This window comes from Lepisosteus platostomus, chromosome 10, assembly GCF_059453375.1.
Source record: "Lepisosteus platostomus isolate fLepPlt1 chromosome 10, fLepPlt1.hap1, whole genome shotgun sequence".
In the NCBI taxonomy this organism is placed as follows: domain Eukaryota; kingdom Metazoa; phylum Chordata; class Actinopteri; order Semionotiformes; family Lepisosteidae; genus Lepisosteus; species Lepisosteus platostomus.
In genome coordinates this window covers 38,234,137-38,256,519 of record NC_142620.1, presented here as the reverse complement: position 1 = coordinate 38,256,519, position 22,383 = coordinate 38,234,137, and the positions used below count along the sequence as shown (strand labels likewise).

Below are 22,383 nucleotides of genomic sequence, written 5' to 3'. Positions count from 1 at the left end.
CAAAGAGGAGTTTGATTTCTTGTTTAAACACAAAAATATTTTTTTCTCTGTGTTGCTAACAAGCTTCTGTATAAAAACACTTGTTTACCTGTAGACATTACAAAAAGCTTCTCTAGGACCGGCAGTAGTGAAATACAAGTAAAAATGTCACATTTCACATTTTATTCACAATGATTTTTACATTTTTTGGAAGGTTGAGAAAGCCGATCCATGTCCTGTCTTTATAAAAAAAAACATGCAGGCTTTTATATATTTGTTCAATCACTTTCAATTTTTTATCCAAGGTCGTATACATTTTAGAGAAAACCTAGAAAAATAATTGTGTACTCTCTATACTTTCTGAGATAATTCAAGATATTAAAGGGTACATCCATTCCAGGAAGACAGTGACCTTGATTTCCATTTTGGGGGGAGGGGATGGATTTTAAAAGTGGGTGACTAGAAAGTGACTATGACTAATAGACATTTTAGTTGACTTGACTAAGACTATGACTAAATCAAAAACTTGTGACTAAATTAACACTGGTCTAGAGCTATACAGAAGTGTACAGTAAGAGAGGTGTGAGAAACAGTTAAACTCATACCTGTATGCTTGCTTATTGTATACATAAGAAAGAACAAGACATCTAGTAATCAATCGCCATTTTTTCTTGTCTGGTAACCTATTTGCAATTTTAATTAAGGGCAATCATCTCTGAAAGGAATAATTGTTATCTTGTGATGAGTCATTGTGGTGGTAAACTATTCATCATATTTCCCACAGGTGTTTTCACTTTAAAATGTTTGGGCCACTGCATCTATTAACTACTATTATTACAACTTACATCCAATTAGAGTAAAAAACTGCTTCACTGCAGTTTCATTTTTATGTCTTTTTCCTTTTTTAATGTATTATTGCTAAATATTATCACAATAAAGCAAGTAGCTGTCTGCGGCTATATCACCCTGCAACTCGCAACTGCCAATTCACTAAAGCTAAGCAGGTGTGAGCCTGGCCAGTGCTTGATTGGGAGACCTCCTGGGAAAGCTAAGGTTGTTGCTGAAAGAGGTGTTAGTGGGGCCAGTAGGGGGCACTCACCCTGCAGTCTGTGTGGGTTCTAATTCCCTGATATAACAATGAGGACACTATACTGTAAAAGGACAGAGTCCCTTGGATCAGATACAAAACTGAGGTCCTGACTCTCAGTGGTCATTAAAAACCCAAAGGTGTTTCTCAAAAAGAGTAAGGGTGTTACCCCATTGTCCTGGTCAAATCTCACCCTGGCCTTTACCAATCATGGCCTCCTAATAAACCCCATCTATGAATTTCATCACTCTGTTCTCCAAAGCACTTTGACTGGAGCATCTAGAAAAAAAAAACGCTATATAGGTGTTAGGATGCTATTATAAGTTATTGCTGCTGTGTGCCAGTTGCTTAGGCCATTTTCATTTGGTTTCACTTTCTCTGCAAACAGTTATAACATCAGAAATCTTATTTACAGATGCCACCACTCAGAACAATTTTCCGTCTAACTACGGTAAAAGTAGTGCAATTGTGTGTGGCAGTATGTTATTCACTGGCCAAAGATGTTTGATAAGGTTTGATGATGTTTGAAACAATTGCTTGATTTAATCTCTCTCCTGCACGTTTAATTCTGCTTAATATGGAATATTGATATGGAATTTTATAAGTAAAGGGATATTCTGGTAGCTAAGCATAAAAATAAGAGGAGTATAACTTCTCTGAACATCATAAATGATATTAATTTAGTAATATACTGTAAATATATCATATACCTGTATGCGCAATACTGTACAGTACAGTATACGGTTCAAAGTTTTCAATTTAAAGTTAAATTTTTGCCTGATTACTGGCTGCTGAAATTTGGATTAAGACAAAATATAGATTTTCTCATTTGGATGTAAACCTGAAAGAGACACATGGTGTTCACAACAAGCTTATAATAGTGGACTATTTTCATATATTCGGCTATGTAAGAAACAAACTGAAAAAAATTATCTGATCAGGCTTTGAAACGCCTGGGTGCAGCGTGCTACATTACAGTCCATTGCCCATTACCACTATAAGGACAATAAAAGTTTAATGTTTAATAAAAATGTCAAAATGTTCCCAAAACGTCCACTTGTGATATTTTGGCTGCTTAGTTACACAATTCCATATTAATATAAATATAAAGTGGTATTAAATCAGTACAACTTTGTTTTACAATAACAGCAAGTGGTGTTCTTAGTATGTATTCTTAGAAAAGGATAAAACATTACAACTTTTTATGAAGTACAATATATAGACTTTATAATGTTAGAACAAGCATGTTAAAATCATAACCCATGTACAAAGTCACCAAGTTAAAGAATTTGATGCATAAAATATTAATAAAGAAGGTGGAATACTGTTGTGTACTTTTGTCCAACTGAGGAATCTTGCTTTTATAAAATATACCTACTTTTTAATCTGTTTAATGTATAACATGCTGTAGTACACAGTTTAAATGCAGATTGTCCCTCAGCATTGACCGAGATTCTAAACCAGGCATTTTCTGGTGACAAAATGCTTCACATGCCACCCCACCTGGAGCTTTCACTGCAGCACCTGGCAGTTTTACAAAGTGGTGCAGCCCTATTTAAAAAAAATCTGTTACCCCACACTGCAAATTACTACAGCATTCCCTGCATATTTTGAAAGGCTGGATCTGTAGGTGATAAACACTTACATCGCAATTATATTTACTGTTGTCTTAACATATATGGTTTATTTTGCCACTGAAATATAGATAATAAACAGTAACATAAAACAAAATTAAGGTTTTCTTATTTTTATATGTACATAATAATTATTAATTATTGTATGCAGTATATAGTGCTTAAAAACAGTAATTTCAATATTGTTGCGCTGTGATAAATTGTGTATGGAGCTGTTACTTGGTAGTGATTTTGAAAAGGGGTTTATATACAAAGTTTTTTTGACTAATTGTTATATGAACAGAACATGAAAGCATTAACATTAACAGCATTTCATTTCAATCTACCATAACACATATTTGTGTCATGAAGCGTCTTTCAGGACCCTATGCAGACAAGGAAGTGAACAGACACTGGGAGGAGATTTGGAACTGGGCTGGTAGACAAACAGGGGGGCGTGACAAAGGTGCTAGGTGCTCGGTGCTCGGGTGGGGTGTGGTCCAGGCAAACAAGTCCGAAGGGTGTTCGTAGGGAAATCCGTGGGAGGCAAATGTCTAGAGCCGGGTAGTCCATCCTTGACAAAGACAAACAAAGTTAAAAGCCGGAGCGGGATCCAGAGAAGGGTCGGGGGAATAAAAGGAGCTAGGAGCGCCTGGCCCCGGACCCAGATGGTCAGGACACTGTTGCAAACCTATGCCATTAAGCCTCTCCTGGACTCGCTGGTAGGCGGGCTTCTGGGCATCCATCTTCCAAAGCTGAGCCCAGATTGGCAGGAACGTCTGGCTTTTTTAGGATGGGGCAGGAACCGGAGGCAGGTGCCGGAGATCAGGAAAATGAGGAAGGGCTGGAGCGTCTTTAAGAGGAGGGGTTTACAATCGTGACAATTTGTCTGTCTTAAGGAAACAATTCCAAGCTTTTTCCACCTATAGCACACTTTGCGAAAAGTTATTAAATCTCACTACATGCAACTAAGAAGCCAAAACCACTCCGTTCATTATGTGATTAAGAAAAGCCAGCATATCTAAATATTGTTTTGAGTTTTAAATGAAGTGGTCTGGATTAAAATGATATACTTGGGATTTTTGAGTGGTATTTATTAGTTTTACACAATTATTTTTACATGCACCCTTGACCTCATCTGACAGCACACCGTGTGCATTGGCATGGTGGCTTGGAAATTAAAATCTTCGGTGAGCCATCTTTCAGTGTTACAAAGTAGTACAGTCCTGCATTTGACAATTGTGAAGAAATAAGAAAGAGGTGCTGCATGTTACCTCTGTACATTGCATGACCTACTTTGGCATGTATGTGGATCATACACATGACTGCTCTTTTCCTGAACAGGATATGAGTTCCTCTCATGGCCAGAGAGAAAGGGATTATATTAAATACCTCTGATCATTTCTAATGCTAGAATGTATATCTAAATAAACATCAAATTCCTCTTTGTGTATATGAAGTTTCACATACTGCACAGTAACATGGTTGTGCCTTCAAAGTATGATGAAATAGCAAGAAATAATTGTTATTCATTTCCACAGTTCATAGTCACTATGTGTTAAATTCAAAATAAATTATGTGGAGATAAGATAAAGTTTGGTGTATTGGAATAAACATTTCATGAAAAAAACTATTTTAGTTATATAAAATGGTTTTATTTAATTAAAAGTATTTTTGTAATGCAGTTAACTTAAACAGTAGAGACTACTGCATCACAATATTTGCTTCTTCTCATTATTTATGGTGGGAAAATTTAAGTTTCAAGTTTAGGATGTTAAAATAACTTTTTTTTTCATAGAGATTATCCAGGAAAGAAAATATCTTCAAATATTTCAAAAACACACATCTGTTTTCTATTTATTTCCCAGAAGAGTAAAAACAATGAAGAGATCTAAACTTCTCTGGAAATAATTTTGATTATAAATACATATTCTACTGCAGTATCTCTGAGGTAAATGCAACACAATTTAAATTATATTTTTAAAATAGTGTGTTTGTTCCCAAGATGAATTTTTATTAACTTTTGTAGAACATCCTATTATTTAATAAGGTAATGTTAATAAACAGAGGGTGGAGGTCAAAGCTAAAGCAAAAAAACGATTACACAAAACTGAGAATATTTGCTTTCTAGTTAAATCTCAAGACTATTTTTTATCAAATTTTATATTCTACAGAAAGCCATTGAACAGCAAGTCCGTCCTTTCTGGCCTACTCTGGGCATCTCGTACAGAAGAAGTATACATGTTTATTGAAAACATTAGTGACTACAAAACTACAAAACAATAGTTGCTTGATAACACTTGTGAAGAATTATGTTTCTTCCCTAATTATGTTTCACGTCCTTTAAACAAGGTTCATATAGGTACTTTAAACATGAAAATCACTTGCAGTTCTTTTTAAAATTGAATTACATATAACATAAAATGTGGAAAATCAATGATTTCTGATGAAATAGACTTTAAATTTCCCACACTAGACATTATTTCTTAGAGCAAATACAAAATTATGCATTGTTTTCAGCATCTTTGACTTTGGATGGAATTTTTGTTTAGTTGAAATCAGCATTTGATGAACACAAAAATGAAACATTGATCTTTAAAAGCCTTCAAGAATCACTATTTTCTCTATAAACCTGCTTTTTCTGTTCTCATGCTTATTGAAAGAGCTTTTGTATCCTTGAAACTTGTTACCTCCAGTCTTGAAGAAGTTAGAGAAATGGATTCTTTCGGTACAAATATCTCACAATTTTCAAGCTTTTTGAACACATGAAATGACACAACTGACTCTTGGAAAAAGTGGTCAAATATTTGAAACATAAATTTTGTACTAACACAAAATGTGCCTGCTTCATGTACACATTATCCACTGGTGTTCTGGATAGACAGGCTCCAGAGTAGCCCATTCTCTGAAGAATTTTAACTAAAGTCAAGAAAGAGAAAAATATAGCCCACCCAGCTCACCAGCTACTGGAGACCAGTGTTGCTGTAGCTGTAGCTCTTAAGAATATGCAGAAGACTGGAAATTCATCATACCAATGTAGTGTCACCATGCTTTTGAACCCCATGCTGACTTATTAGGAAGTCTGTGGTTGCATACCATGAAGGAAAGTGAAACATATTTAATACCTCATTAAGTTGTTTTGATTGCAAGATAAATGCCTACGGGTGGCATTTAATTTAATAAACAGGGTTTAAGGTAACCCATGGGGCCTCTAAGAGTATGTATAAAAATTACTATTTTATTAAATACTGAGACTAATCAAGGCTTCCTCTATTCACCTTTTTTTGTGTGCAAAACCTTGTAATAAAATCTAAATTTCAACTTTGTGTTTGGAGAAACCACATTGTTCATCTCGCTCATATCTCTCCAAATCATATATACTATGTACACTGTGTATGTATGTTATATACTTAGCTTGCTGTAGCCTCAATAATGCTACACCCCACCTTGATAACATTTAATTAATTACATTAATTAAAAATCTGTAATATCTTCAAGAATATGCCAGATCAGTTGCAATTCTATATTTAGATTTTTTTTGTTTCAGATACTGTTTGTTGATTAATAACTTTTAAAATTGATTATGTAATGTGTTTTATCTGGGTAAAGTGGTGTGAGGGTACTCCTGTTTCATAGTTCTAGTGTCCTGGGTCTGTGTGTAGACTAGTGTGCCATACTGTCATACTGTCTAACTTTTATTTGGTGTTTCTAAACTGTGTTTATGCGTGAAGCATGTACTAATGCAACAATTTAAAATGTGAGAGGTTTCAAGTGGCATATCACAACAAACTCCACATTGGAATACCAGTATTTTCTGTTTGTTTGTGAGAATTGTGAAATTAAATCTGTCTCCAATATCCATAAGTAACCATAATAGTTGCTGTTTTAGTTTTAAAAACAGTATATCATAATACTTCATCATAATACCGTACTTAGCAGCTGTGCCAATAATTTTTAAAGCAGAAGATGTATTCTCAATGAATACTCTGGTTGAATCAGGTTAAGAATAAAGGATATGTTGCTTTAATTACAGTACTTAATCGGATACAATTCAATCCTGCTTTGTGATACTGTAAATCCAGACTTCTGTCAACATGTTTAAAAAAGTTGTCAAACTTAGTAAACAAAGTAAACAAAGCATACTTTCAGAATTTGATTAATAGGGAATATAATATGGAATCGCGTATCTAAAGAAATTAATAATGATATAATTATATTCATGACTTGTAACACAAATACATTGTCAAACTGGTTGTCATGTGACTGCGTCAGTGGCTTAATGGATTAAGTGAGTGACTTATAAGCGAGAGGTCGGGTGTTCAAATCCAGCTATAACCACAAGTTTTCTTTTAACAAACATTTCTTTGAAAACTAAAATAGCAATATTATGGACACTCTATTGACTTTTTATATTTCTAAATATCACAACATGTTCAAATCTAAGTCTTCTATTAATAACAATGAATAGTTTCAAATTGCTACTGATATCATTATCATCAATATGTGAAAAGAGTGAATCCTGTTTTTTTATGGTCTGTAGCTGAAATCCTGCTTAACTACAAATTAGACACAAGAAGAGTATTATTGGACAATGTTGTGAGGCTGAAGAAATCAATAATGATATTAATTCAAAGATCTAAATATATTTAACGCATACGCCTGACATTAGGGGGGGTGTCTGCTCGCCTGCGTGATGATGTCACCGTCTTTCCCACTGAATAGCTAGTAGCAAGAACCTGTACTGTGTGGATCCCTTTAGATCTCCCTTCAGATTTAAAAGGTTATTAATAATATCTTCAGTGTTGCATTAACATTGGAATGTTCTTCCAAGTGTAAAAAGAGGCGATACTCAACGTGTCTCCTTCATACATTTTCAGTTTATACACAGTACAAGATCATTTTTTATGAATATGGTCTTCCAAATTGGAATGCTTTACACAGGTGTAAATACACCTATTTTCTAACCGCTTTATCCAGGACAGGTAACAGTTTCAAAACTCACCCTCCCCCCTGCCTATCTGACTCTCTTTTTAACCCTTCTGTGCAAATTGTAGCAGGTAAGATATTTTTCCAAGAAAGATCTGATGACGAGGAAGAAAAATCACCAGTTTTTCGTGCACAACTATCGGAAAATGTTTTTATTGCTTTTAAAGTCATGCAATTTGTAAGTTAAGCAGGAACACATCATTACATCTCTTTTTTTTTAATTAAAAAAATCGATTGCCCAGCCTAACTGGGGAGTTTATAATATTGTGGCATTATTCTATAGGACGGAGACAGTGAGCCAGACACTCGTTGAATGAAAAACAGTGTTTTATTTTTCAGTACAGCTGAGTACAGAGAGACACACACACACACACACTTTTTCATATATAAGATATATTATATATTAAATACTATATAGTAAATACTGCGTTTACATTGGCGTTATTAATTTTTCAATTGAGTGTATGGAGGAGTGTCAGCTGTCAATGAGAACAGACCCCTCCTCTTAAGCTGGGCAAGCAATTATTTTTTATTTTTAAAAAAGAAATAAAAAATTAGATATGATATAAACATTTACTGCAATACATTTACTTTGGTGGGTAGCTGCGTCAGCCTGCAATGTTTTGGCTGTGAATCCTTCTTCAGGTGTGAGGGTCTTCAGCTCAAAATGAAACGCTTGGAGTTTGTAATGTAGGGTGCTCTAAACGAGTTGAACTTTAATGCAGGAAAAATGTATTTCCCAGAAGCTATACTGATTCTTATGGAAGCCCGTTTCCTCCAGGGAGTAAAAAAAACATGCTATGGTATTCTCTCCGATGCAGTGCAAATAAAAAAATATCTCTGATGCTGTTCCTAAATTAATATGGTTTATGACCATCAGATGCTTTATGCTCCTTTTCTTTTTTCCAATGGATTGAACAGGGAGAGGTATTTCATGATGTACTTTTCACTGATGAAACAGCAGTGGCTCTGGAACAGTTTTCAACCATGTTGTTTTATAAAAAGGGGAGATATGTGAACAAGCAAAACCCAAAACAATCATGTATGCCATACGGCGTACGCGTTACTGAAGCTAAAAGTTTAGCCTTTGTCACTAATCTAACCACTAAATAAAGACATAAATATAGAAATCCCTATGTTACAAACTGTATATGGCTGGTCTTGGTATTTTAAAGAAAAATTACACACCAGTATTCCATTTCTCCCTAAATATTTTAAGCATCAAAGTCTTACATGTGGTTATTTCAGAAACTCATTATTATATAGGACGGACACAGTGACTCAAGGTGCTTTATTTTTCAGTACAGCTGGGTACAGAGAGACACACACACTTTATTCATTGACAAAAAGTAATGCCACACTCTCTTGTTTAAAGCACCATGTCTCTTCCCGTTAAAAGGAGGAGAAATTTTACACTTTAGCTCTTCAGTTCACAGAGAAATTTCACCAGAGCCTCTTCTCTTCTTGTGTCTAATTTTTAGTTTAGCAGGATTCAAGCAGGGTTTCAGATGAAAGGCAGTGATGTCAAGCAAGCCCAAATCATATTTGAACCTGTTCAGAGCCTGCATTACATTTTAGCGTTTCATTTTGAGCTGAAGACCCTCACACCTGGTTATTAAATTCTTGAGATACGCGATTCCATATTATATACCCTTTTAATCAAATTCTAAAAGTATGCTTGTTGACGTATCCGGTATCACGTTAGTTAAAGACTTCGAAGCTTACAATGTTTAGGGAGAAATGGAATACCGGTTTGTATTTTTCCTTGTGATATTTTAAGCTCTAGTTGAATGATAGGTGTCGCATTTTAAATCATTCTCGTAGCTAGAAATTATGAAACGCCCTGTTAAAAGCAAGGAAGTTTTTATGCCCCGTTGAAGTAAAACAAAATGCCTGACAAAGTATGGCTTGGACAGATTCCAAGTGCTTGTACAAATGTGCTAAAGAAATTATACTTTGAGTATACAGCTTGTCCAAAGTCATCCATTATTAATACTATTAGTAATATCTTCAGTAAAGGCTTTGATGCATAAATATTTCTGATAAAGGTAGGTTGTGTACTTTTGTCCAACTGAGCAATCTTGCTTTCATAAAATATACCAACATTTGAATGACTGATGATTAACATGCTGTAATACACAGTTCAAAATTAAAGGCTCGAATGCTGTACATGAGAGGTTAAGCTCCCCCTGGCGGTTTTACAAGGCGACGCCGGATAGCTAGTCACGTGACACACGTGATACCGCGTGATACCCCAGTGGGCGTGTCGCGGTATGCCGTGAAATACCTCACCCATTTTTAATGGCTGCATCTGTATACAGCCGGGGCATTCGGGAATGTGAGTTATGTGAGTCAGATTCTGAATGAATAAAAGCATCTTATTAAAAACGCATTTGCGTTTGTTTGGGTGCTGTACCAGCTGTACCGAAAAATAAAGTGCCCTTTTTCATTCATCGAGTGTCTGAGTCACTGTGTCCGTCCTATATAATAATGCCACAATACAGATGCAGCCATTCAAAATGCACGGTACAAACCCGCGGTACGGTAAACTACCCACAAGCCACCGCAGGGCACCCGGTAAGTGATTGGCTGGCCAAAATGACCGACTGGGGCACTCATGGTGCATTGGTTGGTAGTGAAAAGATTTAATAATTTAATGTCTTTACTGTGCACATTTTAATCCGCTTAGTTTTGAATATTTATATGGAATTTTACCACTAAAGGGAAATTTTAGTAGCTGAGCATAAAAAGAAGAGGAGCATAACACATCTGAAGGTCATAAACGATATTAATTTAGGAACATAAACATTACTGTATGTACGTAAACTGTACTGTGTGTGGCTGGTCTTGGTAGTTTAAAGAAAAAATACACACCAGTCTTCCATTTCTCCCTAAACATTTTAAGCATGAAAGTTTTATGAAACGGTACCCAAATATGCGATTGCTGTATAGAATGAATTTTAATTAAAAAAAAAAATAACACGAAAATTACGCTGTTTACATCTTTCGCCTGAGAACAGTCACCCGTTGCTACCAAACGCAGAAACATAGCCACTAACTAGCAAAGAGAGGACTTTAGCTAGCCAATATGATAAAGAAATAAATGATTATTTTGTTTATTTCTTTTGCACATTTATTTGAACATTTCCATCGATTGTACAAGCACTTGGAAACTGTCCAATCCCTAGTTCAACAGGCATTTTCTTTTACGCTGCGGGCATTCTCCCGGTCTGGCGCTGGTCTGTGTCTTCTAGGATATAATGCCAGCGATTGTTTGTTAAATTTGGGTTTCCAATAACGCTGCAGCAAACTCTTGTTTTTATGTCCACTATAACAAACAATTTCCTAAAATGAAAATGAAAAGCTGGTGGTGGGCTTTTCATTTTTATTTATTTATTTTTTAATCGCGTAACATAAACATATTACCATATGCAAACTGTACTGTATACAGTATGTATATGTATATTTAATGTCTTAACTGTGCCCGTTTAATTGAATTAAAAAGAAAATATTTAACACGAACATTAAGCTGTTTACATCTTCCGCCTGAGAACAGTCACCCGTTGCTACCCAACGCAGAATGGTGATTGGCTGACACCATCTGACACCCCTCTGATTGGAGAAAAAAGACGTGCTGGTTTGCTATACCAGGAAGAGGATTTCTTTCTATTCAAAACGTGTATTTTAAAAGTTTAAGAAGTAAAAACCTTACAGCGTACACAGATTTCTAAACGGATCAGGATCGTTATCTTTGTCTTATGCATAATAACGTTCACCGCTCTGTCCAGCAAATTAATAATAAACTTTATTTTATATAGCGTTTTAAACGAATAAGTAATTAGATTGCTCATAAACCTAATCACTTGCTTTTTCTTTTTATTTAGGCTCAGATTTCAACTATAGATCGTATTATTAATAACCATAATAACAACCAATCAACAAAAACAACCATATAAACATAATACCAACCAAAAACATAGATAACAACCACAATACAAAATCAAATAATCAAACCATTTTACACTCGCAAAGTCCTCCAATTATCATAATCCCGCCCCTTATGCAAAACCAAACCTTCGGTCAACCAATCACGCACCGCGGTATCGCGTGTCATCTTACCTGCGGTACGTGTCTGTACCGCTCACTTTGAATGGCTGCATCTGTATCACCATAGGAAGCATAACAGTGTAGCCTCCAATTACCCAGACTGTAAGCACAGGAATAAAGTTTTTTTTAATTTCTGAAACCCTTTCTTTATGTCATGTTTTCATTCAGGTAAGGGTCAACTATATACACGATACTGCTGACAGCAGGAAAATTCCTATACTTGACTCAGTAGCGTCTTAAAAACAGCACCCATAGTGTTCAAAACATTTTTTTACACAGAAGACTGACACAGCTTTGCATTGTGAATCTGTTTTTCTAAGAAAACATGTGTCCGTGGGGGAAGGTGGGGTTCTACTTTGAACATACCTGTGAAACCGGTTTGTTTACAAACAAATGTAAACACAGAGACTCAGACAATGAAGTGAAATTCGGCACAGGCGGCACTCCTGAGGGGGAGAGAGAGAGAAAGAGAGAGAGATATGAAAACTGCACAGCGCCAGGCAAATGCACAATATTAATGTAGGGCTTTCAGGCTCACGTAGATTTGCGCCCTACACCCTGCTTGAGTATTAAGCCTCATCCAATGAGGACCTGAAACTTTCCATATTCTAATGCAGTTACAATTCAGCAATCAGACACACCCCCTCCCCCTGGCTACTTTAACCTGCCTCACGGTCATCTCCCTGCTTAGTATGGGGTTGAACTTCTTGTGAGGTATTTTAGAGTATTACGTTGTCTGGACTGCTTTCTGGTTTTTCTGGACTTCTGGTTTGCTTACTTGATTTTGGATTTGGTTCTTGTTTTTGGTCTTTTGGATTGACTTCCTAGTTTTTTGGACTTTATACTTTTTGACTACGGATCCTTGCTTCCTGGTTTTTTGCTTCTTGTTTACTCGTCTCTTGCATAGGGTCCATCTTTTGTTTTATGCTTAAAGCATAATGGGGGGAAGTCCTAAGGACTAAATGAGTACTGAAACGCATACGGCTAATATTTAGAGGTTGTACGAGCTGGCTTACGTCACCACCCTTCCCTGTGAACAGCAGGGACTGCAGCCGCCGGGCTGATAGGAGATTTCCCTTTAGCTCAACTGGCTGGGTCCCTGTTGAGTGACACCAGAGCCTGGGTTCAAGTCCCCAGTAGTGGGGGGGCTGACCTGAGGCGGCAGCGGTAAGGGCGCATACCCACGTGAACCCCAGAATGCTACAGTATTTTAGGTTGCTTATCAGGCAGAATAAAATCTCATTTTTAGCTAAATGAGAATAAAGCACCTCTACTATATTACTCTGCAGCTGCGTTGTACATGGTTCTAAATGTAAAGGGGGAAAAAGCGATTTATTTGGCTTGTAGCTAAGGACTAAATAATCCCTTATGGTGTACAGGTATGAGCACAAACAATAGGGAATAAAGGAAGAGTAATTCAGTGCTTGGGCTTCAGAAAGAAGTCTTTCATCAGTATAGTCAGTAAAAGGAAAGATTAGCCTTTCCTACTTTCACAAGCCAAAAGCTTTTTTTCAGTAAAGTAATATAGTCAGGTAAGACAAATTGCTTTTGTTTAGCTGAGGTGAACAATAGTGAGGAGTGTCTTTATCCCACAAATTGTCCTTCATGAGGTAACATTAATTGGAGTGTTAAGCAGAAGCTGTAATGATGGATAACTTAAAAAGAAAAATGCAGATAAAGGAATGCTAAAGTGATCTGAAGAGGCTGTGCAGAAACCTAATGAAAGTTCTTGAATTAATACTTGGTTTCAATATTGGAAATAATGGGTATCAGAATGCTTTTATTGCACTGCGAACATATTTAGAAATTAACATTGATGCACTTTTTTTTGTCCAAGACAAAGTTAAAATTGAATTGTCTTCATTGTTAATGTTTCAGATATTTGAAACTAAGAAACATTTAACAGATCAAAAGTCTGTAAAAAATGGATGCTTGTTTTCATAAAAAAATGAAAACCAATATTATTCTTGTATACTACAAGTTTATAGTAAGAAAGTCCCCTTAGCATGTTATGTTTGGAGTGCATGTTCAAATGATTAGTGGGTTTCACAGTAAGAGGTGGAGAGAGTTATCCCTGGAAGTTTACTTAACTTTGCAAAAAAAAAGTTGTCATTCAGGGAAGTTGAATTAAAAATGCCTTGCATAATCTTTCAAAGGCAGGCTTTATTTCACAGTTATGGAGTAACAAATCATTTCACAGTTTAATCTCCAATGTCAGAATTCAAGGTTGCTTTTTAAAATTCTGAATAAATTACCGCAGTAGTGTTGTGACTATTTACTTCACAATTGGTATTTAAATAGTGAATGTTACATTATTCTGAGATGCTGTATTGTGCATATCAGCTATGGATACAGGTAAAAGTGTACAAAATATTCAAATGGCAATAAAAATGAAGGGAGGTAGCAGTATAGGAGACACTATACATACAAGTTTGAGCCATTTACTAAATCCTAGTTATTGATCACATTTATTGTAGTAAAAGCTCCAGGTAAATTGTCAGTCCAGAAAGTGTTCAAATACTTTTCTGCCTGAACACAGAAATCATACTTAATTACCTTTATCTTGGGGGGGGGGAATCATTAAGCTTTAAAAAATAAAATGAATATTTAGTGAGCACTTAGTAAAATATTTCTTCTACTATCTCACATTCTAATAGGATTAGAATGTGAGAATTACGCTTGATTTGTAAAAATGTATAGATGTAATTTATGATAATTTATAGGAGTTTTGGAGTCTTTTCTATGTTGATGTAATGATGTAATAATTGGAAGTACAGTACTTTTGTTTTTAGCAGAGGAGGAGGATCATCTCATACATAACCATGCTTTGGAATTTCTTTGAAAGGATATCCAGATATTTAGCACTTAGTCCTTAAACCCTTTAGGTGACTCAATTTTTAAGATCCCATTGGCTTTCACTCCTTCTGGTGAATATGGGCAGAATTGCCTAGAATAGCTGTTTCAAGGCAATACATACCATATTAAATATGTTGTGTGTTCAAATTAAAATGCAACTTCTTGCATTATTGTGAATACTTACTGTATAAAAACAAAATTATATACAGTATGTAACATTTTGAACCCAAATTATTTCCATAATGTACAGTAAGGCAATTTAGAATTATGTTTTCTTGTTTTGAAGTTAAAGAAAAACAACTAGGTGTCAGCAAATGATACATACAATACTCCTCTGTGTTTCAACTAATGCCTTTCACAGACACACTTGTGATCCATAATGTTTGTAACTGGTTTGATAAGTAATGCTGATTAAATTTTATCACTCCTGAGTGTGCTTTAACAAAAACGTACATATATTTCTGAGCCTCTTAGCATTTGTCTAAAAGAAAATTATTACTACTTCAGTGGATTGGGAATCTGTGATTGCAAGAACAGGAAAAATATTTTTCAATCATAACTAAAAATGGATTGCATGTAAAACAGTGAATTCCTAATTTGCTTGGTGCTAAAGACTACATGAGTTTATAAAATGAGTTAATTAACCCATTGTGAAGATCACAAACGCATATTTAATTACAGCAGCAAGATACAGTTGCAAGCTGTGCAGGGGATGCTCTTTGAATATATTGTTTTCTCTTTGCATACATTTTTAACTGAAGGCCAGAACACAAATAGGCAAATGTAGCTGATTCCAAAACTGCAACTCTATAATTTATGTAATATTTAAACATAAAAATACTCAGCAGAACAGAACGGAGTCTTATTTTGTGTCTATCCTGGAAAACCTTCTAAATTAGCTTTTTCTAGTTCTATTCATACATTTATTTCATATTCCTAAAACTGTCTTTAAAACTACACTAAATAATTTAATAGGGCCCTTTGGCTAATTGATTTCCTAACTAACATTTAGAATTCTAATTCTTGTTTGATCAAAATCTGCCCTCATAAAATTATGATATTTTGTGCTAGACTTAATGGGTTGGGACCACTATAAAACCTAAAATTTAATAATGTTATGATGGCTAGATCCCAGTGGTTCAATTATCTCACTGTTATGAATACTGTCCTGATTTTTACTGATAACACAAACCTTAGATGAGCATTCCCTCTTGTTGGTAAGCTAATTTCTTTTTTTTTAAAGAAAGCAATAATTTGCTACATCTGTCATTTTTAATGATTATTATTGCAAGCTTTAGCTTATGGGTCTAGAACATTTGTTTTTAACTTGGTAAAGTCAGTACAATATGGAGCAATATATATATATATCTTATGTTTTATGTTGTTTCTTTGTTTTTTATTGTTTTGTTAAATCTCATTAATTATACTTTGTATTGAATAATATTTTAAACATTTTTTACGTGATTGACAAAATTCCTATGGGATGAATTTGTGTTTTCAGAACAAACACATCATGTTTGTGTGCCTTTCTTCTACTTTTCAAACCAGCCCCATATCCTTCCAGTATTGTTATATTAAGGTATTTCTTACAGTGTAATAAAAAATCTACTACCTTACAAGTGATAACCTACCTGCTGTCCCCTGGTTAATTTCAGTTTATATTCAATTGCACAGGAATCTTTTAAACAGTTTCCTTCTCTGAAATAAAGAAGGACACCTCTTTTGTGTAGAGATGAACCTGAAAACCATGCTGAGCTGAAACCAATGAAATGTCCTTTCTCTATGGATAAGACATATGTGAGTCCAAAAAAACAAACAAAACATGGTGCTTCTATCAAGATGAAATAGATCACCACATGCCTGGTAAGTAGATTCTGTTGCAGATGTTTTGTGCTATGTTTAATCCATTTTGATCTTAAATAAGATCTTGCAAGCCAGTTTTAAGGGGTGTTCTTATTCTAAAAAATGAATTTTAATTAATATTTGATCTTGCTGTGTAAAGTGTTACTGTGTACAGAGAAATGCCAGCCCATATGTCAGTCCAGAGAAATACAGTATATCTGAAAAGCAAAGCAGCAACAGCCAGCTAAATTTAGAAGGAGGGCTCGGAAGTTTAGTCTTAGTATATCTAATATCTCATGAAAAGAAAAATCACAAAAGCTGTCTGCACCAACAGTGTGCTCAAGAAAAATAGGTTAGTACAATTATGTGATATTAACTTCATGTTCTAATGAATAGGAAAAGTTGCATATATGGAGCTCATGAGTATTTTTATGTCAATATTCCTGTTTCAATCTATAATGGCGTCATCTATGAGAATATAATTCACCTAAATTTAATTAATTTTACACCTTGCAAATGTGTCTGCAAAGACATCAGGAGAACAAAGTTCTGTTATGTGATTAAAAATAGCCATTAAAGCCATTAAAAATAGCGTTGCATAAAATTAAAATCTGGAACCTGAAAATACAGATGAAAAATAAGATATTGTTAAATAATATTGTTTATACAGTACTTGTGTACTATATAATCTTTAACAATGTAGGGTAGGGCAATAGATGGATATTTTATGCCAAAAACTTTGAGAAGCCTCTACTAGAGTATTGTCCAACCCTCTGTTCTAAACCTCCAGTGCTAGATTTATATTTAACTTGTTTCTTCAGTTAGTCCTGAGTCCTGTCAAAAATAATCTACTTGAAGGGTACTGTTTCCAAGAGCTTCAGCATGCAGAACTTAAATACGATCTCCTCAACTTGATTACTGTTATTTCTGACTAAACTGTTCTTACATGTTGATCAATATATGATGAACAGACATGGGTTGAAATACTACTGCATTGGAGATGCCTACAATAAGCATTTTTTTCCTTCTGCAGAGGCCCAGTTGGTTAAATTTCAGGCAATACACATGAATAAGGGTAGTCTTGAACCTCAGAAATTGACACAGGATTGATTCCAATTATAAATCCCATTTAACCTTTTAAGAGCTAAAAGCATATTTTCAAATATGACCCAAATAGGCTGAAAATTAAATCAGTTAGGGCATAATTAAAAACTCAGATGGAGCAAATACCATAAGACAGTGATCCTCCAGGATCAGAGTTCAGAATCATTCTCTATTCATGATAACCCTCTGCACTGTTCCCATGAGAACTACATTACCCGGCAGGTTAGGGGAAAATGATTAAATCATCTCCTATGTAATGAGACTGAGCTGTTGGTAATTAGATTGCATCTCAGAATATAAAAGGGCACGGCAAACACAGTTCTATGTTTTTTGTTTGAAAGACCATTGGATCACAGAAAGTAGGGAAAAAGAGAAACTCTGGAGAAACCTGTAGTGCGCATTTGCCAAAGGTTGGAAATGAAATACTTAGTCAGCAACATGTATGTGTAGCTAGAGCTCCAAAGTAGAGCTCTAGAGTATACCTCACACAAGAAGACACAACTAAAAGAGCTTGGCCAGCAGTCACCTGGCACCCAAGACAGATTTAAAAACATTAACACAATTTTCTCCAGCAAAAAATAAAATAAGACATAGATTTAGTCTTAAAGTGTGAACTGAAAGTCACACATTAAGCTCAGCCTTTATAAGGCCCAAGTTTTCTTGTCCATGTATTGACATTATACTGTTATAAAGATGTACCTCAATTGTTGGTGTTTCTCTTTCTGAGGAGTACTGTATGTATACTTTATAGTATGAATACTTTTTTCTCTATATTTCTTTATTTATAACATAATATGATTAATATTTATATTGACTTCTAATTTTTCTCCTGATCCAAATCCTCCTACTCTTCTATTTATCGATTGATGCAAAAAACAAATTTTGTTCTTTGTCCATTTGTTTCTGATGTATCCTGCATAGCTTTCACATGTTCAATGCTATATAAAGCTAAAACCCTCTTTCCTACTCTAGGATTTAAACCATATGGTCAGTTTCCTAATTCTGATTGATCTGTAATACCAATACTTTTTGCAGGCACTAGAGGATACAGCAGATTTAAAAATATGTAAAACAATGTTTATTGTGAGCTGTAAACTTACTCAAACTAAACTGAATACAAATCAGCTAATGCTAAAAAGGAGTTCTAGCACTGCTAACATACTATCTTTACTAACTCCAGAATTTATTCCTAGGAAGGAAAAATAATTTGCCCCATAGGTGTCACTGTTTAATCACTTTTGCTAACTAAAATCACAAACTTTATTGCAGTATTTTTGCTTTCTGTTCAGAATCATGATAAAATCATCATGTATACCTTTGTTTTGAAATTTAGAGACATAAATATTCTACTATTACCACTACTGCTATTTCTACTACTAATGTTAAGATGAGGTGAGGAAAGTTTTTTTTTATTGAAAAATCACATTGTCATTATTAACTTTGACCAATTGAAAGATGCTTAATAAGTACTGTATATGGTTGATAACTGAGAGAAATAGAAAACGGTTTATCTGGTAATATTAAAGTCTACGCTGGTCAAATAAATGTATACACATATCTACAATTCATAATGTGTATTTTGTTTCTCCAGATTTTAATTCACAATACTTTAAAAATAAAAAAATGATACTATTCATATTTGTTTTTTCATTTTGTCATTTGCCATTTGTTTATTTTTTTATACACCGTTAGGATCTTTGTTGATTCTCATCAGTATGGTCATTTAGAAATAAAGACTGTGGTATATTTCACAAACAAAAATAAATCTGGCTACTATCTTGTACAGTGGGACCTGTGAGTTTCTGTGTTCAATGCCAGCTTAAGACCTCTGCCTTGCTAAATTTTCTGAACAGTTTTTAAACTATTTAAAAAAACAGTCATTACTTTTTAAATTACCATGGTAGAAGGAAAAATGCTTGTAACTGTATATTGTAATATTGTAGTGTGGCAAAGTTCACATCTTGTATTCAAAAACGTCTTGGTATTTAAATCATTGCATTTTTGTAGGTCATTCATTAACAATGCTTTTAATTATTTTTTTTCTGATCTACTTTATTTGAATCAAAATGAATAGGAGCCTCTCATTACACAGTATTGCATAATTATCTTAAAGTCAAGCATATGCTCCTTTTGTTTAAAAACAACTGTAAAAAGTGTATATGCCTTAGACTGAAGAGAGTAATGGTATCAAAATAGTTCCTTTAACTGTTATATGGTATGTTATATGGTAATATGTCAGAGTGAAGCATCTGTTCTTTACAGGAAAACCAATTATTTAGGTTTCCATAAGAAATAACATTTCACATTTTCTTTTAATTATAGTGTATGCTTTTTTATGTACAAGGTTCTCACTCGGTTAAAAATATACCTTGGAGACTGAAATTCCTTGAAAGAATTGACTTAGAAGAGAAGTAAATACATTTATGTGACAACTGCAAATACCAGCAGACGATATTGTCAAACTACACATAACATCAGTCAATTTTATTGATATTTGCTGTCATTTGTAAACACTTAGCAGTCCTACATAAGTCACACTGAGTTTTTAAAAATTAAGTTACAGCTTTGAAGTTGTGCTTAACATGAAACCAAGTTCATGCACTCTTCCAATAAAACATAATTCTTTCAATAACACCCATATCCTTCCTTGCAAATCATAAATTGGCTTTCAGTCATGAATGTTTCCTTCAGATGCTGCATTACAACAACCACCAGACAATTAAAAGCTTATTATAGGGTTAATGTTTAGTTTTCAGTACTTTTCGAACTCTTGCCTACATGAATCAATTCATTGGTCTCAATTATACGTTATTGATAATACCACTAAATGAATATGCAATAGAATGATTGCCATGTTTGTTTTAATAAAGAGTCTAAGTGGAAGGTAAATTACTTTTAGCAATTACCATACTCTTCCCTTACTGTATCTTACATACAGTAATTGAAAGTACTGTAATTACTGTATACTGTAGTAGTACTGTATAAACTTTCTGTCAATTTTGCCTATAAATAAATCGCAGACTGAGATTTTATTACTGAGAAATAATAGTATGTCCACAAGTATTTGCACTTGGCTTTTAGTAATTCAACTGAAAAGAGATCTAAGGAATTAATGATTACATTGTGTACCTGAAAAAGTAATAACATTTCTTGCACACAATACTAATTGAGAAAAATTGCCAACTAATAATTTCTTACCATAATGGCTTGTAAGAGTGTAAATGTATTCTTATGAACTCTGATATATTATCAAATTTTGGACCTCCTATTGAATTGATTATGCATAAAACTAACTTATATGTCTCCACTTTAAATCTGCAGTTTTTAAGTGGTGACTTAAACAGTGGGGTATATTCATTTTCTCCCATTTTCTCCCTCAATGAAATATCACTGTTTATAGATTTTCTTTTTACAGACAGATCAGTCCATAAATAAGCTAAAAAAGCAAATGCTATCATAATTAATGTATTATTATATTTAAAGAATGAATCTTCAGAACGATTGATAATGATATTCATAACGACTTTCCTTTTTGCTACTTATGGTACCTATTAAATATAAAGTTTCTTAATGTCTTAACTGGCAATATTTATAAGGTTACCAAAAATAAGTGGATCACCTTATATGAAATCAGTTTTATTCGAAATAGATACAAAGGTACTTACATTCATACTGCCAAGTTGTAATAGGAACATATTTATTATAAGTTATTGTATATTATATGGAAGACTATACAGTAGAATGTTATGATGTGACTTGCTGAATGAGACAGCCAACAGGCTGGGAATCCCAATTCAAAGAGTCCAGTGTGGGCTGGTGTAAATCAGAAGCTGCTGGAGTGTGGAGACCACTGGAGACAGCTGAAATAGGACAAAGACTGAAGGAGAATGTGGAAGGGAAATGAGCACAGCCTTCAGCACAGGAGCAGACAGGGATGCTGCACTGCTGTGTGAGACACTGGCCAAAAGATTGGAGTCTGTGGTCCAGTGCTGGGCAAGAGAACGCTTTCTGACAGACAGATCAGGTTCAGTACAGGTAGTAGAGTCTTTCAGGTATACTGTACTTTAGTGACGCAGTTTAGTATTGCTGAGCGCACTACTATATCAACAGTCTCAGACACCTGTTTCGAGTGGGTCCGAGTAGCCCCAGGTGGAATATGCTGTTAGCTTCCACTCATCCGGACATAACACAGGGTGCAAAATTTCAGTCCTGGAGATTTTCATTCTAACTCATCTCTATTACATACCTGATTTAATAGTTGGCTTAACAGCACTTACCTGTATTTAACATTTCTTCAGTTCTCAAAGTCTAGGAATTGCAAAAGAGACTCACAGAAAGAAATTTAAAACCTGTTCTAGACTAGATCCGTATACCTCTGAAACACATGTAACTCCTGAATAACTGTTGGAACAGTTCTAATAATTTGGAATGAGTCAAGAAATGAAAGAGTGGAAGACATCAACTTAGGAAAACCAAAAGCTGAATGTATCACCAGAGATTAATTCTAAGCCCAAATTAAAACACTTTAAAATGCTCAATTTTCGTATAGTTATTGATAATTGCTTAAATTAATAAATGTGGAATGTAGTAGCATTTTAATGGATTGAAGAGTTGCTTCAACAAGAGCTATTGAAGGAAAGCTTGCAAACATACATCAGTGCACTGTATTTTCATTCCATTATCCTGACAGTTGAATGGGAGCTGCACTCTGAAACAAAATGAACACAATATATTATAATAAACTTTATTAAGTTTTCAGTGTCAATAAAGTTTCAACAAAATTGCTACCATTAATAATACATCTGGAAA

At 34.4% G+C, this 22,383-nt stretch overlaps 1 pseudogene; it reads left to right on the top strand.

The window, feature by feature from the left end:
• LOC148653671 (uncharacterized) overlaps positions 1-22,383 on the top strand; it is a 58,410-nt pseudogene that overhangs the window by 10,999 nt on the left and 25,028 nt on the right.